Genomic DNA, 15411 nt, shown 5'->3' on the forward strand with positions numbered 1-15411 from the left:
GCGTAATGTGCCTTCAACTTCTCCCTCAAGATATCCCATGGAACAGCATGAACGGACAGAGGAGCCACCAGAGCCCGGGCAGTGGCAAACACTTCAGGACCGCACGCGTTTAAAAAGTGCGCCCGCTTACGGTTGCTGGACAGACCGGTGTAATCGTGGGCTTCCAAATAGCATTCAAAACGATCTTCGTATGCTTCCCACGTCTCCGCGCTGACAAGGAATGGGGCAAACACAGGCGGAGCCATCGAACGGCCGGTTCGAATCGGAAGAGGGCAATTCTCGACGGTCTGAACGCTAATCACCTCAGGATCCCACCTTCGTCGCCAGTGTTGTGTATTGGGTTCGAGGAATTACTGAGGCGACTACGAGCGTATTAGCAAACAACCTTTAATGAAAACCAACTTCGAATAATAACGGCTCGGACCTTGCGTTTGACAGCTCTTATATAAACCTGCTGTCAAACAGGAGAGCCAATCAACATCCTAAGAATTCCCGCGCATTGGGTTGCCATGCGTCTTAACCAATAGGAGACCGCCTCTTATTTAACATGGCGGCTCACCGAACACAACATAAGGGATACATGTTGGGGGTAATTAAAAATAGTTAACATATTCAATGACATATAGGCATGTAGACGGAAGTTGAATATATAACTATTCATAGATATATTCTTTGTTTTATGTTCTTTATTTCCTCTTCTTCATAACATATTCAAATGTTACTTTATGAGCATTTTATTGAAAGAAATATACATAGATCTTTTTCTTTTTTTTTTATTCAAAAAGTTTTACAAAAAATTTTTTTCCCCTTTCCCCCAACCCTCTCCTTCACAAACCCTCCCCCTCCCCTGACTTCCCGGAACAAGCACAAGGTATAGTTAAAAATAAAACAAACATATGCTAAAAAAAATTTTTTCCCCCAAAACTATTATACCAATTTTCCCTCTCTAGCTCTGACTTCCTCCTTACATAACAAAAATCCTTCAAAAAATTAACAATAAACAGTAATAAAATATATAGATCAGTAGAACAAATTAATCCTAAAGTATTTAAAACCAGCTAAAGCATAAAAATCCAATCCAGTTCAGAGAATATCTCCCTTATAGCTTCTATAACCATATAATTTTCCCCCCAAGTCTTTCTTACATAAGATCTTTCGAGAATATTCTATTTAAAATTCAATACAACAGATTATAAAATTTCAATACAGGGAAATTACAATATCTATTCAACTTTAGTCCTTCCTCGTCAAAATCCAGTATAAATCCAAATATCTAGTCTTTTATGATAGTTATAAAACATATAATCAACCCATTTCTTCCAGATCCTTACGTATTGTCGTTCAGGAACGCTAATATCTTTTTCTGTTAATATTTCAAAAAAAAAAAATTCTTTCAAGAATGATACTTTTGTCTCTTGCCATTTTTTTTTGATGCATTAGTCTCTGTCTTTCCTTCATTACTCCTTTTGAAAAGTCAGTCACAATATTTCCTAATAGTTCCTTATGTCCAAGAATCCACGAGTTACTGCCGTATATTCCCTCAATCCGAAAAGAGAATTCTTGGAAAGCATTAAACCTGTGAATTTTTCCATTTCTGGAGACAGCCTCCTGTAGCACAAATTCAGGCTTTTCATCCAAACTTTTTAAAAAAGGCTTCTTTACGTCCATTCCATATTCCAAGTCCTGATTACTTTGGTTAATTTCCTCCAAACTCTCATCCAAAACGCCTCCATTTTTTTCCAATTCGTATTTTTGAGTAATTAAATACATTCTTTCTGTATAATCCTGTATAAAGTCACGAATCCATTCTTCTGAAAAAACCTTCATGGCAAAGTTCTTGCTGAAAATCCCCTTATAAAATACTTAAACAAACTAAAATAATCCAACAATCCACAGTCCAGTACAATAAGATAAAATCTCCATTCAGTTTCACTTTCTCAACAAGTAAACGCCATTTTATTTCATTGTGTTGATTGTAGATGAGAGAAAAAAAAATTATTATTTTTTAAAAAAAATAGAAGTCAGATTTAATACTTGCAATTTAAATGACTGATCTCCTGTGTTTATTCCGTCTGCTTATAAATATCCATAACAATCAATTGAAGCAGAAGTGGTCGCTCTCTTCTCTGTCTGCTTGAAGCAGAAACACGCTGGGGCTGAAGCTGTGCAGACGGAATTCCAGGGAACTTTCCCTTTCGAGTTCCCCAAACGGGGCCTCTAGAGAGAGCTCTACCTTTCCTTCTTCTTGCTCTTTCCCTTCCCTTTACCGGGGAAGGTACTTTCAGCCGTTGATTTCGCCGGCTTTTACAGAATCCGAGCACGGGCGCCCTTAGGGCGTCCTTCAGAGAGAGCGGAGCCACCAGAAGTCCCAGAAATATACATAGATCTTGACTAAAAGGTGCTTAAGAAAAACCCAGAGATTCCTTCCTTCCTTCCTTCCTTCCTTCCTTCCTTCCTTCCTTCCTTCCTTCCTTCCTTCCTTCCTTCCTTCCTTCCCATTTAAACTTACATGGAAGAGATCAGGAAGAGACAGGGTGATTAAAAAATAAAACAGTAAATAAACAAAGAATTTACCGTTCTAAAATTCAAAATATATTGTTTCATTATTTTCATTCATTAAATGCATTATCTTAAGAAATTATTTGAAATATCTATAAAACTCCAAATATGATATCAATATTGATATCATTACTGTTTGTCACTATTCTAAAGAGAGGTTAATGGAATCATGTAAAAGGAAAAAAACTGGGAGAAAGAAAAAAAATAGAAAAGGAAAGAAAAATAATCAGTAAAAACTATATTGGAAAACTAAATTATCTCCCATTATAAGCACCCAAATGATGACTATATTAATATAGTTATGTAGGAATTTAGCACCCACCCCCCTCCTAGAAGAATGACATATTCTAGGAAATATTTAAAAAAGCAGAATATTATACCTTCCTGGATGAGAAAAGGAGAAACATGCTCTTGGAAAGCGGCCCCCACCTTTGTTAATAGCCCCAGAAAGACAAAAGACATCTTATCTACAACACAGAAGACCTTCAGCTCCAGGGTGATGGGATTAAGACATGGCCCTCAGGACATGATAGGATTAGCCTCTACCCATTTCACCACATGGCACCTGGGAAGGTTACATCAGCCAGCAAGGCTAGCTAAGACCCCCACCCCCTGGGAGTCTGACAGCCAATCAGGATACTCTTCCTGTGCCCCAGAAAGTTCAAAGCTCAGAAAAAGCATAAAACCAGGGAGCACACAGGATCTCGGCCCTTTTCTGTTCAGGAACTCAAGCCATGTGATCCTGACCACCATTAAACCATCTTTCCAAGCAGCCTCCATGTTTCCAGTGTCTTTGTCCCCACTTGGAACTGAACCCAGATGGATATTTCTTCCAACAATTGGCACCCACAGATGGGACTCTGTTAACCTAACCAATGGACCTGGCCCAGGTAAGCCTCCTTGCTAGCAGCAGACCCATTGAGTCTGTGGGTAAGTTTTCCTGGACCTTGGCCATTTGGAACTAGGTTTTAAAGGGTTTTGAGTGTTGAGCTCAAAGACTGCTTGGAAAGAAGGTGAGTACCTCTAAATTTTAATTTTAAGCATGGAAAAGCATGGGAAATATGTGTATGCCTGCATGTGTGTGAATGAGAGAGCCCTTCTCCCAATCACAGCTGGATCTTGCATCCTCTGTGCATTTCCTAACCGCAGAAAGACCAAAAGTCTGAGAGCATGGGGTTTTGCCAGAGCACAGGACCTTCTGTTAGGGAAGGAAGAAGTGTGTGTGGGATTCCACCTGAGGAAACAGTCTGATTCCACCTCTTTGAGCAACCTCTAGCCGCACCTCTGCCTACTGCTAGCTCCACCGAGCCGTGACCGGTAGGATAGAGAAAGCAAGGGGAAGCCAAATGTGGAACTTTGTGTTTTCGAGGAACGGAAGCTGAGCAAAGGAAAAGAAGTGTGAAGGGAAAAAGAAATATATAGGAACTATCGTGTATCTAAAAGGAAAGCAAAGCCTAAAGTGGAGCATGTGGAGTGAGAGGAGGTGCTCGTACCTGCTGTAGGGGCAAGGTCCTCCGGGATCACTATTTTTTTATTGGTGATCTTCAAATAAGAGTTCCCTTAAGGAAGGGGCCCATACTGACAGAAGGGAGTCGGAGTCCTTCAGATACCTTTTTTTTCCGAAACTGCGGGAGTGCCCGGCTATGACAAAGTGAGCCTCACATTCCGAGGATCATGGGAAGCGTAAGCTCGAGGGTAGAGGGAAATCCCCTGAGAGACATGCTTGGGGCCTGGGACGCCAGGCAGGTGCCAGTGTTGACTGGCATGCGAGAATAGAAATTGAAGAAATTGTGTAAAAAAATGGGCTTTGCTAAGAGATAACACCAGGAAGACAAATTTGGCTAAATAAAGGTACTTAAAAGAAAAGGGAAATATATAAATAGGAATGTTTGGGTTTTTGTTTTGTTTGTTTGTTTGTCTCTTTTTCTGTCTTCTATGGAACCACGTGGTCTGTCTGTTAAGATTTGTGCCTTCCCTAATTTAACTGAGATTTATGGCGGGAATGATCAGTGTGTGTGTAAATCTCAGAGTTTTGTTTTCCTCTCTGTCCTCCTTGTTTTTATGTGTGTATGTCTGTCTTTGTGGGCCCTTGAGGTAATTGTAACTGTAAAATGTATCTGATCTCTAGAGACAAGAATTTTAAATTGTTAGGGAAAAAGAAAAACAAAAGGTTGAAACAATGAAAATGGGGAAGAGAGAGAGAGAAAAAAAGGAAAGAGCCTTTTTCCTGTCTTTGTCCGGCCAACAAAATAGTAAAAAGGACTTTTCATCCTATTTCTGTTTTTTTTTCTCCTCTCTATCTTAAAGTAACAACTCAAGTTTATAAGGAAACATTTTAAGTTCACTTACAAGATAAGTTTATGAGGAAACGTTTTAAGTTCACTTACAAGAGAAAAAAAAAATTCAGTCTTGCATTTACTGTGTATTTAAATGATTTTACCTGTTCATCCTCTTCCTGAAGTATGTGAAGTTTTTTCTTTCTCATCAGTTGTTGAAACTGCATTTTGTTGAAACTGCATTATCTTTTAGTAACTGCAATATTGATGTGTTGTTTCTTTTCAAACTCTGCCTGCAAGATATCTACCCCCCTCCTTTTTTAATCCTGTTACAATGCCTTTCCTGAGAAGATTACCCACAAAAGTGGGGAGGAGATTCTGTTCTAATGTCTTTCAGCCCTGAAAAGATGACTCTGCAACTGTGGAAGCAGAGCACATGGTTCCAGATGCTGCCCCCAGAGGAGACCTTCTATTTGTTGGAGCCAGGAATTGAGTTTGAATCCAGCCCCCACTGAAAGTCATCATAGCAACCAGATTGGAGCAGACCTTTCCAAACCTGATTGACCAACAAGCATGCCACCCAAAAGATATGAAAGAAAGGACCCTGAGATGTACAAGTAAAGACTAAAAGACTCTTTTCAATTCCCAGAAGACAACTGGAAAGACTATGGGGAAGGGTGGAAATTCATTGTAAGGTTTTCTGTCTTGTCTCATTTACATTGTAATCAGTCTAAAGTACTCATGTAAGGATTGTATTTGAGTGGCTACCACAGCAAGTTCTGAACACGTTAGATTTTTGTCTGGTGGGAGGGAAATATGTCCAAAATGTTTGTATTGCCTGTATTGTAAAAGTAGCTGCATACACAGGCACACACAGAGAGACACACCATTCAGAATTAGTCTATTCCCTTCACTTACCTCCACACAAGACTTTTAGGTTGATTTTTGCTCTGTGGCACTAAAAGCCCAAGGAGTCAGATCTCCCTGCTAATTCCATAGGGGAGGGCATTCCCCTCAGGCAATTCCTCTCTTGAAGAGATAGCAGAAAAAGTGATATCCAAAACCCAAGCCCTGACTATGACTCACAAATGATGCTGCCCAGTTGCCCAGTAAAGCAAGATATGTTGCACTGGTGGTCTCATGAGTAGAAGTCCCAGGGCTCATTGTGTGTAATTTAAAAAAAAAAAAGAAAGGAAAAAGCCTGGATTGCACACTGATTAACCTCAATTTGGACTGGGAAAAAAAAAATCTTGGATAGACTAAAATAAGAGCTAGGGCAGGTTCAGTAACCAACCCTTGGAAATGGACAGCCTGTAATTTAAAGGAAAACCATGGCTGTGAAAATTTTGGGATGTGTGCTTGCTTGACCTGACTGGAAGCTCTCAGAAAGTGATATCTAACAGCTGAAATTAATTGGCATAGAAAATTGGATACTGTAAAATTCTTACCAGAACTTTTCCCCTGGCTGCTAGACCTTCATGGTTGAAAGCTTTTGGGAGCCACTGAAGGAATCTTTTTTTCTGTTGTCTCTATCAATGGCTTCCTTTGCATCAGGAAAATTAAAAGCACCCACTGATTTGATCAATTTTAATTTTTGCCAAGAGCATGCTTCAAAACTCATGTTTTGAAAAAAAAAAAAAAGTAGGGATTGTAGGAATTTAGCACCCACCCCCCTCCTAGAAGAATGAAATATTCTAGGAAATATTTTAAAAAGCAGAATATAATACCATCCTGGATAAGAAAAGGAGAAACATGCTCTTGGAAAGCGGCCCCCACCTTTGTTAATAGCCCCAGAAGACAAAAGACATCTTATCTACAACACAGAAGACCTTCAGCTCCAGGGTGATGGGATTAAGACATGGCCCTCAGGACATGATAGGATTAGCCTCACCCATTTCACCACATGGCAAGGCTCAAGCAAGCTTGAGAGACAGCCAGCAAGGCTAGCTAAGACCCCCACCCCCTGGGAGTCTGACAGCCAATCAGGATACTCTTCCTGTGCCCCAGAAAGTTCAAAGCTCAGAAAAAGCATAAAACCAGGGAGCACACCGGATCTCGGCCCTTTTCTGTTCAGGAACTCAAGCCATGTGATCCTGACCACCATTAAACCATCTTTCCAAGCAGCCTCCATGTTTCCAGTGTCTTTGTCCCCACTTGGAACTGAACCCAGATGGATATTTCTTCCAACAGTTATAAGCATTAGAATTAGGAACTGTTTCCAATATTGTCTTCAAATCTATTATTTATTGTCCCCTTTTTAAAACTCATGTCAATTTGTTTGATTTTTTTTCCCCATGGAGAAGACTGAAGTTATCCAAGTAGTTGCCAGGAAAAAAAGATTTTTCATAGTAAAAAGGCAACTACTTGGATGAGTTGCTGCAGTTTTCTCAGCAACATTTTCAGAAGTGGTTTGCCATTGCCTGCTTCCCAGAGCTGAGAGAGTGAGCCAGATACTTTTGTGTCTAAGGCAGAATTAGAACTCAGGCACGCCTGATTTCAAGTACACAAAAGTGACTCTTTTCTGAAAAATTGTGTTGTGTTGTGTGTGTGTGTGTAATTATTTTTATTGCTTGTCTATTCAAAACCTGGGAATGGGAAGGGAGATGAAATTAGTGCTTATGGTAGCATACTGTAAATTGTTTATGAAAATGCTCCAATGCATTTTGTATTTTCCACGCCTCGATCTAATAAGAAGTGCACATTTCCTTTTACTATTTTATTTTAGTTTTTTTAAATTTATTTGTGCGTTTTAATTTAGAAGAATACCCAAGGCAGTATACTTTAAATTAAAACACAGTTAACTACAGTTTAGTGTTGTCTTCCAGACAAAACAACTTTCTCAGTCAATTATAAAAGCACCGGATTTTTTAAATTTCCCAAATCCAAATAAAACTTAATAGCCAAAATATTCCTCTATTTTATGAGTTGAGAGAGAAATTATTTGCCCCTAATCCTGCAACAAATCAAATAAAATTATACTTCTGTGTACAGGTATATAATATCCTACCTAATTATACAATGTCTGTCTGTCTGGCTAGCTGGCTGGCTGGCTTGCTGTTTGTCTGTCTGTCTGTCTTTCTACCCCTATTTATCTATCTATCTATCTATCTATCTATCTATCTATCTATCTATCTATCTATCTATCTATCTATCTATGTATCATCCATCCATCTATCTGGCATACGTTGTCCTCACAACTCTCCTATCTCAAATGTACTTTCCAAAAAATCCCCAATCTCATTAGTGTCATTTGTAATTTTATTTGTAATTTTAATGAGATTATGTGATATCATTGCTGAGATTCTGAAATTTTTGTATAAGATTGTGAAATTGCATATAAATTTTCTGGGATTTTGTAAGATTTGGACCATACTTTTAACTTTCAGTGGAAAGAATACCTAAGCCTTCACACCAGATTATACCGATTTACTCAAAATTGAGTTTAAGATGTAGTTTCCCATTTTATCTGTGGTGCCTTTGATGTATGGGAGGAGGGCGATGCCGTTGTCTTATTCTGTTTCTTGGTTTTTGGGTGGTGTCTCCCTTTGGATTAGGTTTGTAATTGTGTTTCTTTGGAATCCGTTGGAAATTAATACGTTTGTGAGAGTGTGTAATTCAGTTTTCAGGTCTTTGTCGGCTAGGCGTTTGGTTCTGGAGATGAGAGTCTTGGCTACGGAGTTGATCTGTGCAGGGTGGTGATGTGATTGTGCTTTTAAGTAGTGGTTGGTGTGTGTGTTTTTCTGGTAGATGGTGTGTCCTAGGGAGCTGTTGAGTTTTTTGTAGATTAGGATGTCCAGAAAGGGGAGTTGGTTGTTAGCTTCTATTTCCATAATGAATTGTATTTTGGGGTGTAGGCTGTTGAGATGTGTGAGGAAGTTGTTCAGTTTCTCCTTGCCATGTGGCCAAATTATGAAAGTGACATCTACGTATCTAAGCCAGAGTTTGGGTTTGAGTTCAGATTTATCTAAAGCGTTGGTTTCAAAGTATTCCATGTATAGGTTTGCGATGACGGTGGGAGGGGTGATACCATGGGTGCTCCTTCTATCTGTTTGTATCTTTGTCCATTATGGATGAAATATGTGTTGGTTAGGCAGTGGTTGGTTAGATCTAGAATATGTTTGGGGGGTTGTTTTTGTTTTGGTTAGCTGTCAAGGCTTCTTTAATAGGCACTTTGGTGAAGAAGGCTATGACGTCGAAGCTCACAAGTAGGTCGCTGGGTTTAGGTTTTGTTTCTTTATTGTTTCTATGAAGTGGAATGAGTTTTGTATGTGTGAGGTGATGGATTCTGCACAGGGCTGAAGTTGTTTGGCTAGGAATTTGGCGAGATTTTGTAGAGGTGAGCCTATGGAGCTGACTATGGGTCTGAGTGGTGTTCCTTCTTTGTCTATCTTGGGGAGGCCATAAAGCTTGGGGCATCTGGATGATTTTTCTCTGGGGATGATTCTTTGTTGGATATCTTCACTGATGGGGGAGGATCACCCCTCTCACCCGTCATCGCATACTAGTGAAGTTTTTAAAATGTAATGGACAGTTTTCCCTCCCTGTGTTAAAATGCATTACAGTAGGCCCAAAAGACAGGTTTCTCTGGCATCTAAACTTGTTCTGTCCTCCCTCGCCTCTGTCTGAGCGATGGCTTAATTAGCTGGCACTATCAGCCCTGGCAGCAAAAGAGCGAGGTATGCCAAGTGTCTCCGTTATCTCCCTCGACGCCGATAAGTCAAACAGTACTTCAGCTCTTAGTTCAGCAGTTAATTTGCCTGCTACGAAGAGGCACAGCAGCTCTGGCTGCCTTTATATCCTGTGGAGTGTGGCTCCATGACTCAGCACTTCCTAGGCCTGCCCCACCCCTGCTTCTTTTGTTTCCTCCTCTCCTGCCTACGAAACCTAGGGTCCAACCAAGCCTGATTGCCATCAGCTGGGTCTGAAAGCATGGCCGGGGGGGGAGGAAGAGTCAGGAGACGGAGGCCTCGTTATTTCCTCCACCTGGCCTGCCTCTGGCTCCTGGAGCTGAGCCAGGGAAGCCGGTGCTCCTGAGGTAGCCCTTCCCCCTCACTTTCCAAGTCACTTTCTGGCAGGAGGCCCGGCTCCAAGTCACTTTCTGGCTCGAGGGGTGGGGGCAGACACAACAAAACTCTTCTTCCTTCCATGTTTTTTGCAGTACAGAATGAAAAATGCTTTGGGTAGCTAGGCAGATATTGAATGTACTCCTTCAAGTGCTCTCCATCCCTGTTGAGGGAACTGCTTCTATCTTTTGCTTTGACAGCAGATATAATGCAGCAGACTCATTTTCAAATCTCATTCAGAGTGAAGATGAGATGTGACTGAACTCACTTGACAGTTGAATAGCCTAAAAAGTATTCCAGTTTATCACAACTGATATTTCTCTATAATTAGAGAGTCACTGCATGAAATGGATGACTATATAAATGTGATAAATAATATAAAATAAATAAAAATGAACTACAGGACACACATATTTGGAGGTGGGAGACAAAAGGGGGAGAGAATAAAAACTAGCTATAAATTCGCTCAATGTCGTCCTCTTTAATTCTAAGTCTGTTTCTTACTTTCTAAAGATAATATAAAAACACTTTAGGGTTAGATTGTACTATTGCTATTGCTTAGGTGTTGCGTCAATTGAATACAATAATTAGAAAATGAGGGAATTTTTAATTTTCTTTAAAGTAATATTGAATTTAAATATCTATGCCATCTTGAAGACATGCATGAAATTCTTTCTGCCATCGCAAATCTTCATGTTGCCATGACTGGAAAAAAATGTTATTATTCAGAGAGTTATCATCACACACAAAAAAACCTGCTAAACCCCAAATGGCCCTCAGGAATCTGTTTATGCTGATCACTTACTGCAAATTAACTGATCCCTATTTTTGACAGCCTCAGCATTTGAGAAGATGAAAAGGCGCATGGTAAAAATTGGACACGGAGTTGAGTTGAAACAACTATGAATCTGTTGTTCAAGTGACTTCTGATCTTTCATGACTTTCCTGATGTGTTCCTGCTTGCAGTAAGAGTGAAAATAAAATTATCACCACCACTAACACCACAAGAGTAAGAAAGACACAGCCAGATGGTTGGCTTAAATTATCCAATGTATAAGTCTAGCCAGAAACAAGGCTGGCAATTCTTGCTGTTTTTATTCTTTTCTTAAAATTAAGAACATGTTTGGTTGATTCTTCCTGTATTCCCCTTCCCCCCAAACAAGTATCACCATAAGATGGAAAGTATAGGAAAATGTTTGGAATAGTGTATTCAACCAGCCTGAAGACAGGGGCAGCATGGATAAGGAGAAGAACAATCAATAAAGGATGAGATCTGCCAAAGATCTTCAGACCATGCTACACCTAGGATTCAAAACAGCTCTATCACTCTTTCATAAGAGCACTGAATCTGCAATTACAAGGAGTATGGCAAGGCTTTAGAAAGCATCAGTCAGGTATTATATGGACCAGAGAGCCTTTGTGGCAGCCTGGCTCCAAGCAAAGATGGAAGGAAAGTGGTTGTCCTGAAATCTCTGGGTAGCACTTGGATGGGGAACCTCTTGGCAGTTCCAAAGTTGTCAAGCATCTTGGAAGAAGGCAATGGCAATGCACTTCTGCATGTTTAATAATCTTCATTTGCTGTACCTTTGTCATATATTACATCTTTCCTTGAATCACAAGAAGAGAAGCTGCATGACACTAAAAGTTTCTACATGTCATAGAAACATGATGGCAAGTTTTCTTTCCAACATAATATATTGTACAGTGGAAAGTGGTTTTGTTTTGGTTCTTTTTTTTTCGTATTTAACATGCAAACTCTCCTCTGCATGCTGAGCTAGTAGAGTCTGCTAGGGCTGGGTCATATCTCTATTATGAATGTCTGGCTCAACTCCCTGGTTAGAAAAATTTCTGTGCTTTGGTATTAATAATTCAATAGTTTGATTTACTTCGGAGAGTATTCATGTGAAAATTCCTTTCCAGAAGGCTCTATATATCTTGGGAAGGTGAACCTGTATTGTGTGGTTAACATATTCATTGTCAAGATGATAGGCAGTATGTACTGCACATTGAACGTGGCATCTAGTTATTCAACTCTTCTACTAAAATGGGCAGAGCAGAAGGGGGAGGAATATTGTTATACTTACGAGTATACAGCTGTTTTCATCCATTCCAGAAAATTCATTTGGTATATTGGAATTATTTTATGTCTCCATTCAGGTATTATTAGAACCTGAAGAGGATCTGGGTTCATTGTTCCACTGGGGCACAGTCATATTTTTTGGCCAACATATTGGTGCTTATGTTATGATAAAATCCAAACTCCAGGCATGCAATCCAGAATGCACAAAATGCAGAAACATGACTCAGTAGAAAGCAAAGTCTTTTATATGAAAAGCAGAGGAATGGTGTTTTTATTATTTCTATTGCACACTAGTTTAATTGGTTTAATGAGGTTCCACTCAGTCCCATATGTGGAAAAAAAAGACTTGTAACATAAAGTGAGATTCAAAACTTGATCAGATTTTGATTAGCTATATACTTAAAATAATTTACTCATAGAATTGGAAGGATCCATTTAGCTTTGTCCCTTCAGTGCAAATGTCACTTTACTGTCCCTGATAGAAATTTTTGAATCAGAAGCTCCTTACAATCTTTGTCTAACGTTCTTTTTATGTATTGAATGTTGAAGGCAGGGGCTAGCTTATCTAACATTTCTGGCTTTTGGCCAATTTTTGATTTGCACATTGCCTTTCGCTAACACAGAAACTATTAATGGCATTTATTATGGATGCTATCTTTGTAATAGATATGATTTATTGAAGCAATGAGTGGTGATGATTACCTTTTAACCCACGGGGGTTGTTATGAACCTCTTTTACATTTCCCTGTTCCAGCTTCCAAATGGTATGTCTCAGGAATTTCAAAGGAAAAAAAAATGCTGGGAAGTTCCCAAGCAGTTTGCAGGGGCAACAACTTTCCTGAGTTTATTCTTTATTAATTCCTTTGTGAAATCTTAGTGTCTAACATACCCATTGGAATTGGTCATTTTAAAAAATCCCCTTTGAATGTTTCCATTCAAAGCAATGTGATTGTCCTTTGGACCTATAAATTAACCATGGGTTATCTTTTCATATCCTCTGTGTTTTAAGGAAAAGGTTCCTTAAAAGACTTCCTCAAATCCAGCTCAACTCCTGATGACCACTGTAACATATTCATGTGGATTATTTTGCAAAATACAAAGAAGCCATTCATTCTTTCCAGCCTATTCTCCTTAGTTTTGCTGGTGTTCTCCTACTCAATCATTAATTAGCTGAAGCCCTGCAGTCTCAAAATTAGCTAAGATCAACAAGTTAAATGTATGAATCTTATTTCCAAAGATTGTATTTTCCCCCTTATTTCACTCATTCTCATTGCATCCTGAGAATGGTCATAGATATGCATATTTCTTCTTTGATAGGGACAAATATAACCTAACCATTGATCACTGGGGTAAATCCAGTTATTTTAAAACAATGTGTGCTTAATAAAGATATACAGAAGGGAAGCACAAGCATGCATATTTGTTTTCTGCAATAAATCTGAAAGCTAGTTTTGAGTTTTCATTAGCAGAGGAGACTGAATTGGATATCAATAATGAGGACATGGAAGAGAAAAAAATTATAAAAGGAAAATGAAATCTATATTTCCTGAACAAACATGCAAAAAATTAGAAGGAGACTATCAATGGTCACTATCCTAGTTTTCATTTTCCCCAGCATATATATATCACATTTCCTACCAAAATAGCTAAGTTTTGAATGGTAAGTTTTTCACTTGATCTTGAATTATGCCATGGGATGGCAGCCAAAGTTGCCTCACATTACCTTAAAAAATTAATATGTAAAAGTTGAAACTGGGAGCATTTGAGCTCAGAATGCCAGCTGCATATTTGATGGCTTTTTCCATGTAATTCAAAAGCTTCTTTGCAGTTATAAATCCAGGAGGGTTAGATGTATTCTGAAATCTAAGTGCTATGCCAATTGATTGATTCCTCTCTAGTCTAATCTCTCAACATGTCACTTTCTTTGCACTTAGAGATCTATCTTCCAGCATCCTGGCCAAAACTGATGAAGCTTCTGGCAGGGAAAACATGGCAAATTGTTGGAAGAAGTCAAAACATATTGTGAAGAATCCTGCTTAAGTTACTTTGGGGAGACAAAGGAATTTACCATAGATGCTTCACTATTTGAAACTCATTTTCACTTGGCATGGTGTGAGGATTTTTCGTTACCAACCTAATTTCTACCGAAAGAAGTATCCTAATGAAAGGTACATGTTGTTGAAGACCAAGAAGGACTGTAAGACACAACATACTCATAAACATAATGCAACATTCCAACATTCAAACTCTGATCACCCAAAAGGTAGATATTAAAGCTGTTTGGGTAAATTTTGCAAAGGAAAAAACAAAATGGAGTTTTGGTTATTGATATTATAACTAACACCATCAAAATTCGTTTCTCCCTACTTTTGAGCTAAAATATGAGTAATTAGTCACATGTCATCATGACATCTCCTTGAGTACCTTTGTACTTAAATCTGGATGACTAGTAAATATTCCAGAATAATAAAGAATATTAACATCATTGTACCACCAAATCTATTGCTCGGTAAGACAGTTTCACTTATTGGATTAATATTGGAATTCTCTGTGCTGTTAGTATTAGAGGTTTCATCATTCCTGCTGAGACTGTCACAAAGAGAATAAGTCAGGGATAGCATGATAAAATAGAGAGTTTAATCTTTTTATTACTAAACCATGGGACTAGAGATCCTTTATGTAACTAAACCTCTGAAGTACCATTGACTGAAATTATTCAGTTGGTTCACTGAATAGAATAGAATTTTTTTTTATTGGCCAAGTGTGATTGGACACACAAGGAATTTGTCTTGGTGCATATGCTCTCAGTGTACATAAAAGAAAAGATACGTTCATCAAGGTACAACATACAATCTCTATTTAATATAATAATTTAATGCAATCTCTATTTAGCAGAACCAATTCATCAAGGGTAATGATATTTATATAAGTCCAAACATTAGCTGCAGTGATAAAAATATAACACTTTTTGAACTTTCTGTTTTCACGATGAGGAAAAGGGAGAGAGGGAAGGAAACAGACCAAATGGAACTGACTGGCTCACCAGTTTCAAGATTAGATAAGCAATCTGCTAGTGTACCTGTACCACTGACACATACTCTGCCTCTCTGAATAAAATTATAACAGCTGACAGATTTTGGCTAACCCAACTGATTGTTCCCACCTTCATAGAAGAATAGATGCCACTAATGCTATGCTCTCTCTTCAGTGCAATTTGCATATATACATATCCCATTAGTGTGATGATAACTGCTTCTTGTAGTCTGACATTTAAATATGCTGCATATGGAGAAACTTCACATCTAAGTGATCTACATGCTTCTTGCTGTTCTGATACTGAGATACATCTTTATGGAGCAAATATAATATGCATCAACATTTTAAGGAGTAAACATGGTGCTGGATGGCTCCTTGCTCATCATGTCTGTTTTGC

Source organism: Ahaetulla prasina, chromosome 1, assembly GCF_028640845.1.
Source record: "Ahaetulla prasina isolate Xishuangbanna chromosome 1, ASM2864084v1, whole genome shotgun sequence".
In the NCBI taxonomy this organism is placed as follows: Eukaryota; Metazoa; Chordata; class Lepidosauria; order Squamata; family Colubridae; genus Ahaetulla; species Ahaetulla prasina.